Source organism: Egretta garzetta, unplaced genomic scaffold, assembly GCF_000687185.1.
Source record: "Egretta garzetta isolate BGI_Z169 unplaced genomic scaffold, ASM68718v1 scaffold500, whole genome shotgun sequence".
In the NCBI taxonomy this organism is placed as follows: Eukaryota; Metazoa; Chordata; class Aves; order Pelecaniformes; family Ardeidae; genus Egretta; species Egretta garzetta.
The window spans coordinates 665,212-682,509 of NW_009258297.1; positions in this window are offsets into that span (position 1 = coordinate 665,212).

Genomic DNA, 17,298 nt, shown 5'->3' on the forward strand with positions numbered 1-17,298 from the left:
TGAAGTATACTGACACTTACAATAGCATTGGGATTTAATTATAAAGGCAATGAGTAGCAAATTCCAGCTATTTGTAGGACAATTGGATCTTTCTCAATGGTGAGAACAGTTGTGGAAGTGATAATAATGTATGACTAATATTTCTTTTACTTATTAGCAGGTTATGTTGTGATGCAGTATGTTGTGCTATTACACCCAAAGTGTAATATGCAGGCAGGGTACAAGCAGAGAGGGGGAAGATACTCGTGGTTCAAGGGAGGGCTGCAAGACCAGAGAATGAGAGGACTAAGAAGAGACAGGTACTGAGTGTTCTGAACTGATCATTAAAATAAATTTGTGTTAATAATGTGTGCTTTAAGGCAGCAAAGTTTTCTTTCACTAAAGCTGAAAAGTCATACATGGGGAAAAAAATATTGTAAGTACACTTTTAAGATGGTAAACTGTACTGTGAATGCACAAACTCTGAAAAGGACTTAGGGATGGTGGTAGACACTGAAATGGAGTTCCTTGTTAGCTTAGTTGTGAAATTTAATTATCTGGTTTCTTGCATCAGGAAAGGAAAACTAACAGGAGCAAAAGGTTGGTCTTCCTTTTAGATATAATTAATAACACCGATACTAACATGACGTCTAGACCTGTCATTCATATTTTTAAAAAGATGTTGGCAAGCTAGAAGAGTTTTGGAGAACGATGCTAATACAATCAGAGGCTTGGAAACATGTTTAATTCTGAGAATATAAAGCATATCAATAGAATTTACCCCATAATAGAATGAGTAGGAGATGTTTACATACATGCATTGATACAGAAAAGACTTTTGGTTTATAGCTGATACCTAGGTGGAGCTTAGCATAATATTATCAAGAAGTTGGAAGATGTACCTGTAATTTATATCCCACATATATGTCAAAAGTTTGGAAGCTCTCCCATAACTGTTTTATTTATGAAATGTGTAGAATTTTTTCAAACTGATTTAACAGAAATGGAAAACAAAGAGATATACAAGAATACCTGAGAAAAAATGAAGAGAAGAAAACCCGGGTGTACTCCTTAACTGATACCCATTCACCCAAGATGAGCAACTATTTAAATGGCAAACATGATCATATGCTCTAGTGAGCAAAATCATTCCTAGGAGAGTTTAAATGCCTTTACACAAGGTAACAGTGAGACCGTATAGATCTAATTGCACTTGAAAGAAAAATGCGAAGTATTATAAGCACAGAGAAAATAATTTAGTTTGATGATCACATAGATAGTGGGGTACCAAAAGACTGACTTGCTGAACATGCAACTGATAGAAGATGATTTTTTCTGCAGATATACCAGAGAGTAAATACAGTTTAATTAATTAAGGAACATTTCACACTTTCCAAAATATTCATTGTCATTAAAAAATGGGTATTTTGTATGATGATAAGAGAAATGTCTATATGGATTCCTTTCAGACTGAAGTTGAAGCAAGTGGCTACTAATTAAATATTTGGATTAATTTAAATCCAAAATATAACTTAAGCCATGCTATTCATTAAAAACAACAACAACAAAAATACCCAACAAAAAACCCCAACCAACCACCACCACCAACAACAAAAAAACCCCACCAAAGAAACCAAGCAATTTACCTTCTGTATGTCCCATTATGCACAGAAGAGAAAAGCCTATTGAATGTGGATTCATTGTAAACTACAATCTTGCTCACCTCTTATTTTACAAACTCTTTTTAAGTCTTAATTTTGTATTATTTCTATTATTTTTTTTCTGTAACTGTTAACCAAGGATTAATGGTGTTCAAAATGAAGCAGAAAATTTAATTTATTTCTTCTGTAAATATTAAATTGTACTTCTCTTAACATCTTCAAAATAATAATAAGATATCTTCACCTTTTTTGATAAAAAATGCATACTGATAAGCCGAACATTTTATTTTTTGTCCACCAAGAAAAAGAAACAGTGAGAAAGGAACATCAATTCCAGCAGACTAGAGTCAGTTAAATAGAACCACAAGGGAGGGTAATTTATGAGTTGAAGAGAATATGGCTTCTGTATTGTCTGATCCTCTTACTCTGTTGTTCCTTTAAAAATCTAAGAGAGAGTCTAACTGATATTAAGTCAAAGATTAAAAGAATGTTTAATGATCATTAAGAAAGAGGGGGTTTTTTTGTTAAAATACACAATTTTGCTGAAAGTTCCTTATTAACAAATCTTAAAGTAAAATTACTAGAAAAAAGTCTGGAAGAAAGACCTGACTTTTAAATAGGTAGCCTTTTATGTAATAACACGGGAACAGTTAATCCAGGTCTCTCTGTGGTAGTTCTCTGTTATCTTCAAATATCAGGGTACTGTTAAGAAGACAGCTATATTGTAGTTTTCTGTATCCGGACTCTTGTTCAGATTACTAATAAAAAACTGTGTCCCTGTATTCTGTCTCTACCAACTAATGCTGCCGTTGCTACTTTTACATGATTTCATTATGTACAAGTCTCCTTGGTCCTCACTTACCAGTAAATACCTGTTCTCTCTATTGGGATGCTTTGTTCTAATATGAAAAGTCTAGGAAATATAAGACTTTGCCATTAGATCAGATGGACTGAAATCCATTATTTCCCTGGCTGTATACTCAGGGTAGGATTAAATAGGACAATCATCTGTAACACATTGTGTAATTAAGTCATTTTCAGCAATACAAGAACTAAATGCCCATTCCTGAAGTATTCCTAGGTAAGTTGAGTTATTTATAGCAGCAGTTCAATTTACAGGACTATATTCAACTTCATAATCAATGTTCCTACATGTGAACTGAGAGTTGTAAGAATTAATTTCAGATTTCTACTATTGACATAGGCAAAGGATATTGAGGTCAGTTCCTTTTAGAACATTATGTTTTACTGAGTGATGAATAAATACAAGCAAATGGAAACAGGATGGAAATATTTTCACTGGCTTTATAAATTAGGTAAACAAGGTAATAGCCTTGAGGAGCACAAGCTTCTCTGATCTTTCTCAGTCTCTACTGCCTGTATTCTTATTAAACAATCAGTGAGAAACAGATGGAGTCTGAAAAACAGCTCATCTTCTGTGAGTATGAATATTTGTGCACAACTCTTTTTTAAAACTGAAGAACATATACTGAACAAGCAGCATATTTTTTAACCAGCTCATATTGATCAACATAAGTATGTCTTCATTCTCAAGGAAACTGAGTTATAAACACTGCTACTGCCCTTTCTGAATCTACTAACAAAAAAGGCGAACTAAGGGACTAGGGTCAATAACATTTGATTTAACCTTCCCAAATAGTCTCAGTTATTTGTATCTAAAGCTAACAATTTAATAAGATTTTCTTCATTTTTCAAGGTTTTTGACCAGTTCTTTGAGAAATCAAAAAACCCCATACTTGTGTTCCTAGAAAACTTCTCATGCAGTGAAGCTTTTAACTTGAACAATAGCTTTAATTTTGTGCAGATTTTCTTCCCATGACTTAGTAATCATTTCATAGGAAGGAGTGGCACTGATAATAATCTGGTTTGGTATTTTTGTGTTTTAAAGGTACAATTATTGGAAAGAACTTTCGTGAAGGACAGGGGAAAGGTATGTAAAGGTAATTATTTTGTCTCTTCTGTTTTCTTCTATTAATTTACTTTCTTTTACATGGCTCTGAAATATATTACTCAGGATGTAAGGGCAAGTACTCAGAAGCTGGAAATGCCATAGTTACAGTTCCTTTTATAACTCTAATTAGGCATTTTGCACATGAATTACAAAGGGGATTTTTGATAAATTATTTTCTGGTGGAGGAAAACTAAAATATAAGGCAAAATGGAATAAAATATACTAAAATATTAATCTGTCTAATTTCAACTTTACAATGATCTGAGCCTCAAAAAGTAATCATACAACTGGAAGACTGTTAGATTACTAAGGATTAAGACCACTGCTCTAGCACGAGAGGACAAAATCAGGAGGGATATGGCACAGAATAAATCGCTGTGAAACAGAGTAACAAAGAAAAAGCACCATAGATAAATCAATAGAAAACAACCAAGGAAAGCCTTTGCAAAGTACTCAGTGAAAGTGGAAGCATGATGATAGATGATGACAGGAATGACAAGTTTTTAAAGCTTTTCTTGCTCAGTTTATAATATCATAAGTAGCTGTGATCAGAAGCTTAATACAACTAATGGCATGTGTAAATGTGGAAGCTAAAGTGAAGATAAGAATGTTTAAATCAGTTAAAAGCTCTCAGATGAAGTGGACCTAGAGATATTCATATAAGCTACATGGGAAACTGTGCATTCTTGAGTATTTCAACAACAACAACAAAAAAATCTAAATTTAGAAGGAAAGGAGGAAGTCCAGAAAATTAGAAAGTGACAATTGTATATGCTGTGTTTAAAGAACAAAGAAAAAGGGGGAAACAAAGAAAAAAAAAATCAGGGAATTTTAGCTAATTCAGCCTAACCTCAGTATACAAAAAATATACAGAAAACCTGGAACAAAACACTAAACCATCTTTTTTTAACAGTCAACATGCATCTGTCAAGAGCAAAACAAATCAAAACAGCTTAATGTCTTTTTATGACAGGACAAAAGTTCATGTAGGTGAGAGAAGAGTAGCAAGTCTCACATCTTAATACAGAATCAGGGATCAGAATGCCTTTAACATTCTCATGGACAAGTCAGACAGACATTGGCTAGATTAAGCCATGATAGAAGGGTATGTAGATGGTTAAACAATGTTGAACAGATAGCCCTCAAACTGAAAGCTATACCAAGCATGGCAGTCAAGGAGTCTGGTCCAGGTTTCCTACTACTCTGTTTTGTAATTAAAGATTTAGGCACTGTTAACCAGTTTGTAAAGGATTCGAAAAATTCAAGGAAAAGCACTGGGCCTTTGAGTGCATTAAATGAGTTGGAAACAGTCCAGTGGAGAGTAACAGGGCTGCTCAAAGATATAAGAAAATGTTGAAATAATTGGGATTGTTTAAAACTGATCAGAAAACTGAGAGAATGACATGATAACGATCGTCAGGTATGTTACAGGCTGTCACTAGGAAGAAAATAGACTGCTGTGTCCAGAAGGAATAGGACAAAAAGTAATGGTCACAGACCCATCCAACCAGATACACTTCAAATGATTCTATTGATCCTTCCAGTTACAGGCATCCACAGCCAGAATTGAGAGCTCTATCTTTTTCTCACTAATTGAAGAATATAGCATGGCACCTATAAACTGGGTCTGTAACCATTAGTCAAACCAACCTACTGAAAGCGTGTAAAGAATTGCACTGAACTGAGATACTGTCTCATCTGTGAGATCTTTTTATTTCCCTTATTTTATTCTTTTGGCGTTCCTTAACTGTTACAGATACAGTAATAGCTGTGTAGCAAAAGAATCACTTATAAGAAGTGTATGGTTTAGGGTCCCACAATATTCAGATTTATTTTGAATACCCACTTCCATGTATTTCAGAGTAGCTGGCTGTTTCCAGTAGGCTTTAATGTGTATGTTTGGTCATCATAATGTGCAAGTGAATGTCAAGAAACCCTTATTCTTTCTGCTAGATTTCACTAATGTAGAAACAATCAATCAGTACTGCTCACTTAATTCCTAGTCTAACAGTCTGTTTACAATGGAGCATTTGTGATGTTGCCTGTCAGTTCTCATTACCTTTTGATCAGTAGTTTCTCAGGAATGGCACTGCCAGAAGCAGTTGACTTTGACAATAGAAGTGCATTTAATAGAGCACTCTTATGTGTAAGTTAGCCATTTCGCAGTAGAAACAATAAATTATGTTAACTTTTAGAGACAATTAAAACTAGGCAACCTCTAGGGTTCTGTGGCTGAAACTAGATTTGAGCAAAGATAACGAGCTTTTAGGGCAATGCCTAAAATGTATCAAGTAAACATCAAATGTTCCAAATGTTAAGATCTGAGAGAAAAAGTAGCCTCGTGGTTTAAAAATGTGACTTACATATTTCTTTTAAACTTTCTCTAAATTCCAACTACCCCAAAATTTAAAATCTGATTTTTCTTTGAATACATTCTATCTTCTATATTCTTAGATCTAAGAAGATCTCTACAATATTTGTTAAGCCATGAGAGTTGCTTTATTGAGCACAAATTTTATGTTTCTCTCTTCATAATTGTCTTCTCCTTCTAAGTTAAAATATTCATAGACACATAGAATCATAGAATTGTTTAGGTTGGAAAAGACCATTAAGATCATCAAGTCAAACCATTAACTTACCACTACCAAGTCCACCACTAAAACATGTCCCTAAGCACCATATCTACATGTCTTTTAAATACCTCCAGAGATGGGGATTCAACCACTTCCCTGGGCAGCCCATTCCAATGCTTGACAACCCTTTCAGTGAAGACATTTTTCCTAGTATCCAATCTAAACCTCTCCTGACACAACTTGAGACCAGTTCCTCTCATCCTATCATTTGTTACTTGGCAGAAGAGACCAACACCCACTTTGCTAGAACCTCCTTTTAGGTAATTGTAGAAGGCGATAAGGTCTCCCCTCAGCCTCCTTTTCTCCATTCTATACAACCCCAATTCCCTCAGCCACTCCCCACAGGATTTGTGTTTCAGACCCTTCACCAGTTTCATTACTCTTCTTTGGACACGCTCCAGTGCTTCAATATCCTTCTGGTAGTGAGGGGCCCAAAACTGAACTCAGTATTCAAGGTGCAGCCTCACAGTGCCAAGTACAGGGGAAGGATGACTTCCCTGGTCCTGCTGGCCACACTATTCCTGATACAAGCCAGAAAAACGTTAGCCCTCTTGGCCGCCTGTCCACACTGCTGGCTTGTACTCATCCCCAAGCCTCTAGCATTGCATGGGGGTGTTGCGACCCAAGTGCAAGACCTGGCACTTGGCCTTGTTAAACCTCACACAGTTGGCCTCAACCCATTGATCTAGCCTGTCCAGATCCCTCTGTGGAGCCTTCCTACCCTCATGCAGGTTGACACTCCCATCCAACTTGGTATTGTTTATAAACTCACTGAGGTTTCACTCAATCCAGATCATTGACAAAGATATTAAAAAGAACTGGCCCCAACACTGAGCCCTGGGGAACAGCACTTGTGACTGGGAACCAGCTGGATTTAACTCCATTCCCCACAACTCCAGAATGTGTTTTGCTCACTGAAGCGTACGCCCATCCAAGCCATGAGCAGCCAGTTTGTCCAGGAAAATGATGTGGGAAATGGTGTCAAAGGCTTTATTAAAGTCCAGGTACACTACATCCACAGCCTTTCCCTCATCCACTCAGCGGGTCACCTTATCATAGAAGGAGATCAGGTTAGTCAATCAGGACCTGCCTTTCATAAACCCATGCTGACTGGGACTGATCACCTGGTTGTCCTGAACGTACCGCGTGATGGCACTCAAGATGATCTGCTCCATGACCTTCTTTGCACCATGGTCAGACTGACAGGTCTGTAGTTTCCCAGATCCTCTTTCTGGCCCTTCTTGTGGATGGGTGTTACATTTGCTAATCTCCAGTCAACTGGGACCTCCCTGGTTAGTGAGGACTGCTGATAAAGGACTGAAAGTGGCTTGGTGAGCACTTCTACCAGCTCCCTCAGTACCTTGGGTGGATCCCATCCAGCCCCATAGACTTGTGTGTGTCTAAGTGGTGTAGCAGGTTTCTAACCATTTCCCCTTGGATTATGGTGTCTTCATTCTGCTCCCCATCCCTGTATTCCAGCTCAGGGGCCTGGGTACCCTGAGAACAACTGGTCTTACTATTAAAGACTGAGGCAAAGAAGGCATTAAGTACCTCAGCCTTTTCCTCGTCATTTGTCACTATGTTTCCCCCCACATCCAATAAAGGATGGAGATGCTCCTTTAGCCCTCCTTCTGTTGCTAATGTATTTGTAGAAACATTTTTGAATTGTCTTTTATGTATTGTTTATCCCCTTAAAGTATCTCTCACATCATGCTCTTCTTTACTATCATGGTTTAACCCCAGCTGGCAACTAAGCACCGCTTAGTTTGTTTGCTCCTCTCACAGTGGAATGGGGGAGAGAATCAGAAGACTAAAAGTGAGAAAACTCCTGTGTTGAGACAAAGACAGTTTAATAGTTAAAGTAAAAGCTGCACACACAGACAAAGCAAACCAATGAATTCATTCATTTCCCATGGGCAGGCAGGTGTGCAGCCATCTCCAGGAAAACAGGGTTCCATCATGCAGAATGGTGGCTTGGGAAGACAACCGCCATCACTCTGAATGGCCCCCCCTTCCTTCTTCTTTCCCCATGCTGAGCATGATGTCATATGGTGTGGGATATCCCTTTGGTCAGTTGGGGTCAGCTGTCCCAGCTGTGCCCTCTCCCTGCTTCTTGTGCCCCCCCAGCCTCCTCACTGGTGGGGTGGGGTGAGAAGCAGAAAATGTCTCGACTCTGTATCAGCACTGCCCAGCAGTAACTAAAACATCCCTGAGTTATCAGCACATATCCAAAACATAGCTGCATACTAGCTACTTGAAGAAATTAACTCTACCCCAGCCCAAACTAGCACATTTACAGAAATATTTTAACTTCTTGAAAGTTTTCATATGTCTATTAAAAAAAAAAATTAAAAAAAGTTTTCAAAAATACTAACATTTTTCAGAAAAGAAGTTGCAGATCACTTACATCAGAGCTACACAATGAGAGCTCTGTCTCAGTAGAACCTTTAAGTGGTCATTGAGTTAACAGGGTAATTCCTCCATCAATGCTACCACACAGTGTTGTAAGAGTGTTCTGGAGGGTAAGGATTGCTGTAGAGACACGTTGCACATGCTGCTGGTGTGTGTCAGGCATGACTGAGAGCACATAACACATGTGGTGGCTTCGGTGTGGGAACTTCAGCCTCCTTAGTTGCTCTAGCAAATCTACTTCTGCAGGTCTATGTCTATGTTTTTAGCCAGTTTTATTAATAATTATTTATACCATCATCCTCTCTACTTATTTGTGAATGTGCTCATAGTAACTTTTGCATTTTGGTAGTTTTGTGCAAAACGTGATCCAGTGGTAGAACTTTAAAGCTAATTTTTGTGAAAAAATAAGTGAGAGGAGATGAATGATGTTGGAAAAGATGCAGTTTGCACCCCAAAGAGAGAAAGATTAATGATCTAGTTACTTATTAGTTGTGGGAGCCATTGAAAACCAGGATCCTGACTGTTCTTACACATGGAATGACTTGTTTATTTTTCCAGATTATTTACTTTCTGTTAAACTTAATTATCAACTTAATTGTTATCTTTGTCTACAAAGTATTTTCTTTTACTTTCTTGATTACAAGTATATTCCCGTGGAAAATAAATGCTAAGAATTGCTATCCTTGTTCAAAAAAATTTTAACTCATAAAGAACTTTTCCAAAATTTTCTCTCAGTTTATGGGGCTCACCCAGAGCAGAGGGCACCGCTCTGTTATCTGGTAAACACTGTTTTAATAGCACACAGTTTAAAATAAGAGTCTGTCAAATATAAGGAAACCACCCCAAAAACATTAAAACTCTAAAAGGCAAAAAGAAAGAATCAATTTATCAAAGTTAAAGTAGACACAGTTAAAGTAGTAAATACAGAGAGGTTTTGTGATCCCTCATATGTTAATGACCATATGAGTGAGTTGTGATGATCTTTCTTTTGATCACAAACTGCCTTTGATCCTGCATATAGTTTTGCAGTTATATTCCAGTCAAAAGGCAGATTTATCACATGAATGAGCAACATTCTCAGTGTATGGTTTCATTCTATTCAATGATTAAATGATTTTTAGTACCTGGTGCAGAAACACAAAGAATAATGAGAAAAAAAAATATATAAATAGATCAGCTTTTTCATTTGTCATTTCCATAACACATAAAATGAGGTAGAGCCCTTGCAGAGAAGTACAAATCACAGTAAAAAACTCTTGTTGCCATGCCTGAATAGTTTTAAAACTAGGGAGTGATATTTATTTCTCATCAAAGAGATTTTCTGTCCTTCTACCTAAGTTAGGATGTAGCTTGATATCTGTGGGAAGAAAGGCATGTGAGGGACAGGACACTTTTGAAATGGGGGAAAAAAAACAAAACGAAAAAAAAAAATCATTGCTGGAATTGTTAAATCTGTACTTAAGAAAAGCTTTCAGTGCTTGAAGTATACCCAAGATAAAATATGAAAATTTATGTTGATTAATCCTATTTTGTTTATGTTGCCAGACATACTGAGGTGAAATGTAATATACTTCTTGGGTTGGCTTTCAAATAACCTGCGGCAACTAAAACAGAAGCACTTAGAATAACAATTTGTTTTGCAAACTGCTTTTGAATGTACCAACTGAAAGTGAACACGTTTGTGACTATGCCCTTATGATTTTAGCATTTGTTTTTTTCCCCCCTTAGGAAAGCATTTAATATAAAGATCAAGTATTACTGTAAGGAACAAAACCACTGATCACATATAAATCACTTGATAAAGGAATTGTTTGGTAATACCTGCTTACTCTGTTCATTTCTGATAAAACACAGACTGATAGTCCTTTTTTTTTTTTGATTTCTAATAAATTGGACTCTACTTCATTAATATTCTAGATTATTATTTCTCCCTGCTCCTAGGAAAATGTGAATGAAGATTTACCTTTTAAGATATTCCCAAAGGTTTGCCAGCATTGCTACATTAAATGATAATTAAATTATTTGAAAACTCATTCAACTCTAATAACTTCTTTTATTTCACCTAAAAACCCTGATGTATTCCAGATAATATGAAATGTATTCAGGTGTTTCTATTCCTCAGTACAGTAAAGAAAAGGTTTCTTTTACTTAGTTCCTGCTTTCATTTTTCAAAGCAAATAATTTCAACTTTAATATGCAGCTATATAACTTATATGACATAAAATCTATTAGCTTTATTTAAAAAATTGAAACTATACTTGAAAAAAGTTTAACCATTACATTAATTTAAATGAGACCAGATTTTAAATATATATATAGATATTAGTTATTTATTACCAATAATTATCAGTAAAAGTAATAATTACTCCAGAAAAACAGGTACATGGAGAATGGGGTAAAATGAAACATTGTTTTAATTAAGATAATAATGACAAACCTTTGCACTGTTATTTGATTTTTTAAGCAAAGGAAATATGATAGCTTTGCTATCACAGGGAAAAATTATTTAAGCAATTTAACAGGCATAGGAAATGAGGTGAATACAAAGTTTAGGGTGGTTGTGTTGAGATAAGAATTGTGACTTAGAGATACTTCCAGGGAACCTTCTAATTTAAATTTGATTTCTGTTTAACCTGATGATTAACATAACATGACAAAACCCTAGGTAATCTCAAAACAAGAATATAGTTCTTTAAAAAATGTTCAGCTGTTCCTTGATGCCTCTTAACTTACTGTTTAAATGATTTTCAGGCTCTTCAAAAATTTAATATTGTTCATGAAGTTTCATAGCTGATAAGATTTAAATCTTAATCTGTTCCCCTCTTCATATAAACTCAGTTGGTTTACAGCCATGATTTTTCTATCCTTCTATTTTGCTGAAACAAACTCTTCACATTGTTTTTCTTCTTTCCTTTTCTTCAAGATTATTCTCTTTGCTTTCATGAGCTTTTTTATATTCCCATATGGCCAAGAGGATGAAATAAAATTCGTCTTGACTTTGTGGGATAATATATGAGCTCTAATATTTGTTTCTTATTTCATTTGAAAACTTATGGTATTTATGTCAACAATCTGATCAGACATAACAGTAAGCTTTTAAGTCTGTTGTCTATATCAGTTTATTACAGTGCCTAAAACAATAAAATGGGTTTTATTCAGAGCAAATTTCCATTTTATTTTTTTAACAGCTTTAAAAGATGCAGCAAATCCTGGATAACCTAGACTGTAAACCATACCACTTGTTAAGACTAACAAGTCAAATATATTTGAGAACTTACATGTGTGTAATAACTGTGTAACAGTTCTAAAGTCTGGGATTTGTTCTATAAACACTGGTAAGGGGCATAGGTCAAGGGAGGGATTTACTCTCCTTAGTTTCAGCCTCTCAGTTAAGGTGCTTAGTTAGAAGATGAGTCTCCCAGGCAATTCTCAGCAGAAAGAGAGTCAAGTTTGAGAAGAAATCTGACCTTGGTGCCATGACTAAACCTCTCTCTATAAAACTATATACTTTAGGTTTTATAATATGCAAAAACTCTCCTGCGATTAAGACATTTGGCAAGGCTCTGGTCCGGGGCTGAATTCCTGTATGAACTTGTACAACATATCTAAGACTGAACCAAGTGATTTATCTATTGAAAGTCCCAAGCAGAAATTGCATCTGCTTACTTCTCAGGGCTGCTCAGCAGTATACAAGATGAAGTGAGGGCAGCTCCAGAGGCATACTAGTCGTTTAAGTGACCACGTCTAGTCTTCCTATGGAGGGCTTAGGAAGCCAACGTTACTCTTGGGATTTGATACTTAATTTCAACTGAAATTGTTTGTTGCAGCTTTCCCTCTTTTTCCCATCTATTGGTTAGAGCATTTGGGAAGCTAATAATCTAAAGGTGTTTAGCTCTACATTTCTCATGTCCTTGGAAGGTTCCCTATATTTTAATGAATCCCAAGTTCCTCCTTTCCTTACTGTTCTTGTTAAAGCTGAACCCTGTAGAAGCCTTAGGCCAGAGGGAGAATGGGAAAGAATGAAACCAACATTAATCTAGGAGTCAGACCTTTCAGCTGTATCAGAATATTTGAGACAAAGCTTGAGACACCTCAATTCAGCCTCCTACCTATGATGATGTGTGAACTAGATGTCTAAGCAACTGGGCTGACCCATTGCTAAGATGTCTATTTTAGAATGAGGGGAATCATCTTCAAGGCTCTATTGCTTGTACTGACTACTTCTCTGTAGAATGCAATCAGATTTAATATTCCAAATGCACACGTAGGCATTATAAACGTGTAGTCCTGTAATACAGCATTGCCATTGCATAACAGGTCACAAGTTTTGCACCAAGTTTGCAATGCCTCACAACTAAGTCTTGCCCTCTGAACTTTTCTTGGCCCTCCAACAGATTTGTCTTACCTACTTTAGCTGTGACAGCATTTTTTCTAATTCAGCAGATCTAAGTCTAATTTTTTTTCACTTCTGTTTATGGTAGAATCCCAGTAGCAAGCACTTATTCTATGTAGAATGAGATATTTTCAACACTTAGATAATGATGCAGTGTAGAGAAATACAAGCCTGGTATGGTAGCAGAGGCACTGAGAAGTGGAGACACAGTATGTGACGTAGAGCGGTACAGACATGGGATAATAAGAGGTGGAGCACAGCCTCAGCACTGGATACCTCCTGGCTATAAACAACTGACCCATGGTCATTTAAATAAATGCAAACCTGGAGTTGGAGAAACCTGATTTTAGGGATAGTAGAACAAAGAAATAGTATTTAACATGCATTTCTTACATATATTTCTTTCTTACAGTAGAAACATGCAAAAGCAGAAAACTGCGTGTAATATGAAAGGCCCAGGTTTATAGCACCGTGGCAGCATGTTCCCACCAATATCGAAGAATTGAATTCATTTACTACTGCACTATATCTAACAAACTAGATTTCAGACGATCAGTCTTGGATTTTCCCAGACAAAACATCTGGATTCTTTGTAATAACAAAAAGAGACAGCAAGGCATCTTTTTATGAAGACTTTATTAAGTTTTCAAACATAGACAAATACAATACCATGAGCACAAGCAAAAATGCAGTAATCTTAAACTCAGTCAGTGCTACAATAGGATAATGCTCTATACAAAATCCTGTTTATCTCTACTGCTGTCTCCTTTTCTGAGAATTTTGCTATCACTAAACATCGGGTTTGCAACAAATAAACACTTAGAGTTCTTTGTGCCCTACTTGATGTTTCACCACAGAAATGTGGTGTATGATATTTGATCACCATTGAAGGAATGGTCTTTAAATATTTTTGGGAATATACTGATTTAATTAAAACAGAATATTATAGTATACTCCTATAAAAATGCCACTGAGGAATGCTTATACATTTTAAATATATAAACTCCTTAGCTGTGTACAGCTGTTTGGTTATACAATCTGCTGAAGCATTACTGAAGTATTCTTGCTTAGCTGACCTTGGTGAGTAGACAATTACTTCAAACCTTTTAAAACTGTTTGGAGAGATAAAACCCATGTCCATTTGTGACAAGCAGTCATTTGGACAGAAACACTAACTGAAAGAGTCAAATAGGGTCTGCCAACAGACTGCCAAATGTCAAGATTAGTTAAAATACAATGACAAAGACCTGGACATAGTTGGGCCAAATCCTGGGGTCAAAGCCATTTCCCTTGGAGGATAGAATTGTGTGTTCAAAGGTGACATTCCCTCAATCCTGGTACTGTTTTTATGCGCAAATATTTCCTTTACGTAGGGTTATAGCAGCCTAAATCCACATTTGAATTTCCCTGGTATAGCAAAGATGAGAGAAATCCTTAACTACTGTAAAAGGAACAGCTCTGTGCAAAGTCTACAGGAAAATGGAAAAGTGGTATTTAGGCCATTCTTATGTATATACATGTGCTCAAATCTTTCTGATCTGCTTCTGATGCTGTTCAGTGAGACACGGCTGTTTTCACAGAGCAAGTTCCAACCACTGCAGGTGGTAGCCAGCCGTAGTGTGAAGCAATCTGAATTTTGTCCCTGTTGATTAGGATGGCTCAAGTATTGGAATGAATGTTTAGACAGTTAAGTTCTGAGATACTAACATATTTCTGAGAGCCTGGAACATTCTTCTCAACATAGAAAATGCCAGATTGTGATTTCATATGCAAGTGTATGTTTTGTTCATTGGGAAAGCAGTAAATTAATTAATAATGTCATAGGAAAGAAAGAACGCAGTGCAGAATATTAGCTAAAAGCTCCAGTCAACCCAAAAAGAACATGCAGCCTTTGATGAAAGACAGATCCTTCAAGATATCAAAAGAATGTGTATATGATTTTGTCCTTTCCTAAATATACTTCACTTAGCAGTAACCGCATCACCTTTTAATTTTCATAAATGCCCCCAACAGCATTGATTATACCCGCTTCATCTGTTTGTCCTATAATGGTTTCCTGCTCCTTGTGCACCTACAATAATGTAGGTGTAGTTTGATGTTTTTGATACATGCTTTCTGGTTCAAATGGCTTATGAGTGTCTTTAATTTTGATGACATTTGTATGATTTATATTAAAATGTTGAGGCACTCCCTGTGTGTACCACAGATATCATTACTTTTGTCAGTTTGAAACTTTTATCCCAGCCTCTTTCATGAGATTTGTAACTCTCTAGAGACACTCCCTGGGTATCCATGGTTTGAAAACTGTATTGACTTTAACCATGTGCTGAACTTCCAGTTCACAAACTCTGTGTGATACAATAACTAGCAAAAAAATGGGGAGAGTAAGGAGGAATTTATGGCTTTCAAGTCTGACTTGTGCATTTCTGCCAGAACATTTTATTTTCTGTCTTCTGTTATTTCGAAGTTTTAACTCACCAGTCTCCTCTTTAAAACTTGCAAAAGAATGCAGCAGAAAAGGCTGAAATTCCAGGATGGGAAAAAATAGTGATTTCTTTATAATGTGAAGCTGCCTAATGTGTTCAATTTTGGATTAGGTACTCTGGAAAGAAGTGGTGGTTTTGAATAAGACAACCCATGATTTGTTACAGCAGAGATCAATTTTTCATGTATGGTCTATCTGTTCATTCATCTTGTATTTTTTTTTCTTTCCCTTCCGCTGGAAATATAGAACAACCAGGGACGAAAGGCATTAAAGATTTGCTTAAAAAGATCAATTGCACTTCAATATGCTTACTTTTCTTATTAAACTGAAAGTTTGCAGTTTTACATATGCATAAAAATGAGGTATTAAAAAAAACCCTAAAAAATAAAAGCTCATAGAAACATCACGCCTTTTTTTCTGATTATTACACAATAGTAGACCAAAAAAAAATAGCAACAACAATTTTTTTCTAGTGACAGAATAGGTGGCAGACTAATGATTGTTATTTGAATCTACATTTTAGTTCATTTTGCTTAGGGACATAAGTTAATACGATATTGATGGCATTTGAACTCAGAACTACGTGTTCTGTAAACAAAGATTGTGTAAATTGTAATAGGTCATTTTGCCACCTGATCTCTGTACCCTCAAAATGTGGGTATGTTTCTTAAGAACTATAATAGAAAATAGAAATACCTAAAACAGATACATGTACTACTACATGCTTTTTCACCTTCCCAAAGATGAATTTTCACTTCCTTGTTTACAGAAACTATGCCCGGGGTTCTGTAAGGACTTCAGCATAGCAATATGTTTGGTTACAGCATTGTTTTGGCATATTCTCAACTTTTTAAAATTTATTTTTCAAGTCAACCACTTTATTATAAAAATATTGCTGTTCAGCCAACCAGAGTCTTAAGGTGCAAAGTAGTTAGTTGGTCTTGTTCTTTTTGGCAAAGGATAAGACTAAAAAAAAAAAAAACCAAAACCAAAAACAAAACCGAAAAACCCAACCAACAAATGCAAAACAAATATTCTTATATAATAAAAGCCAGATTCTGGAGTTTGGATCACAATAAATTCATTTGCAGAATATATTATCCTCGTTCTGGCAGTTAATACATAGGATAAAAATAGTACTGGATGTTTACAGTTTGTTATGTTATTAACTCTACGTGTTTGTTCTGAGCAATTAAAAACAAGTAAAATTAGCACTGTTTTTTCAATGGCATAATTTACATTATGAATTGCTATGCTGTATGAAAAAGATTATAATGATTTAATTTACAAAGTAAAGATCAGTCATTACTTTCTTTTAAACATTAACCTCATTTTTTAAAACTTAGTATGATATGTAGAGAAACTATCATATTTTTTCAAGACAGAAAAGTACATTTATTAATGTTGCAAGTGTAAGTTTTAACTGTGGTGTGCATGAAATATCATATTAGTAAATATCCCTATCAAATTTTTTGGATAGAGATAAAACCACCTTTTAGCCCTACTTATGCTTCTTTTACTCTTCTGTGTGTTTCTTTTTGCATTTGTTATTCTCTCTCTTTAAAGTTATTTAAGAAAAAAATCCTATTCTGTAAATAAGTTCCCCTATTGTTTCAAGTGCTTGCAAAAATAAATCAAGGTATCATTTTAATAAATCTTAGTTTCCTGAGCTCATAAATTTTACTGGAGAACTTTTCTTATTATTACATCACCTGGTAAAGAAACGTTGTATAAGAGCTACTTCATAAGTGAGCCAGAAAGTT